The following is a 1,463-nucleotide window of genomic DNA, read 5'->3' as shown; positions in this document are numbered from 1 at the left end:
ATTGGCCAGGCTGGTCTCGAACTCCTGACTTTGTGATCCGCCCGCCTCGGCCTCCCAAAGTGCTGGGATTACAATCACGAGCCACTGCGCCCGTCCCAATTATTTTCTTTAAAGCCAAGTTACACATAAAACATAGCTATACAGCCGGGCACAGTGGCTCACACTTGTAATCCCAACATTTTGGGAGGCTGAGGTGGGCAGATCACTTGAGGCAAGGAGTTTAAGAACAGCCTGGCCAACATGGCAAAACCCCAACTCTACTAAAAGTACAAAAATTAGCTGGGTGTGGTGGTGGGTGCCTGTAATCCCAGCTACTCAGGAGGCTGAGGCAGGAGAATCGCTTGAACGCGGGAGGCAGAGACTGTAGTAAGCTGAGATTATACCACTGCATTCCAGCCTGGGCGACAGAGGGAGACTGTCTCAAAAACCAAACTAAACAAAACAACACAGCTATATAGAAGAAAACTATTGGCCGGCCGTGGTGGCTCACGCCTGTAATCCCAGCACTTTGGGGAAGCCGAGGCAGGTGGATCACATGAGGTCAGGAGTTCAAGACCAGCCTGGCCAATATGATGAAACCCCATCTCTACAAAAATACAGAAACTAGCTGGGCACGATGGCATGTGCCTGTTATCCCAGCTACTTGGGAGGGTAAGGCAGGAGAACTGCTGAACCTGGGAGGCAGAGGTTGCAGTGAGCCGAGATCACACCACTGCACTCCAATATGGAAGACAGAGCAAGATTCCATCTCACACAAACAAAAACAAAAACAACAACAAAAAACCTATTAAAAGTTAAAAGTTAATTCCTTTATAATTAAACTTTTTTTTTTTTTTTTGAGATGGAGTCTCACTTTGACACCCAAGCTGGAGTGCAGTGGTGCGATCTCAACTCACTGCAACCTCTACCTCGTGGGTTCAAGTGATTCTCCTGCTTCAGCCTCTCGAATAGCTGGGACTACAGGCACCCGCCACGACACAGGACTAATTTTTGTATTTTTCATGGACACGGGGTTTCACCATATTGGTCAGGCTGGTCTCCAACTCCTGACCTTGTGATCTGCTTACCTCAGTGTCCCAAAGTGTTGACATAGGCATGAGCTCGGCCTATGCTCGGCCTGCTAGAAACCATTTCTAAGCTTGTTTAGAAAAACAGCAAACTTCTGGCCAGGCACGGTGACTCAAACCTGTAATTCCAGTACTCTGGGAGGCTGAGGTTGGTGGATCACCTAAGGTCAAGAGTTTGAGACCAGCCTGGCCAATCTGGTGAAACCCTGTCTCTACAAAGAATACAAAATTAGCCGGGCGTGATGGTGCATGCCTGTAATCCCAACAATTCAGGAGGCTGAGGCAGGAAAATCACTTAAACCCGAGAGGCAGAGGTTGCAGTGAGCTGGGATGGCGCCACTGCACTTCAGCCTGGGAGACAAGAGTGAAATTCTGCCTCAAAAAAAAAAAAAAAAA

General features: G+C 48.3%; 1 protein-coding gene across 1 annotated transcript in view; it reads right to left on the bottom strand.

Moving 5' to 3' along the window:
• Positions 1 to 1,463, bottom strand: part of PRR14L (proline rich 14-like) — a 42,009-nt gene that overhangs the window by 32,832 nt on the left and 7,714 nt on the right. The window lies entirely within an intron of this gene.

This window comes from Colobus angolensis, unplaced genomic scaffold (assembly GCF_000951035.1).
Source record: "Colobus angolensis palliatus isolate OR3802 unplaced genomic scaffold, Cang.pa_1.0 Scaffold171, whole genome shotgun sequence".
Taxonomy (NCBI): domain Eukaryota; kingdom Metazoa; phylum Chordata; class Mammalia; order Primates; family Cercopithecidae; genus Colobus; species Colobus angolensis.
Note: the sequence above shows the minus strand (reverse complement) of the source record. Positions and strands in the feature narration are given on the sequence as shown.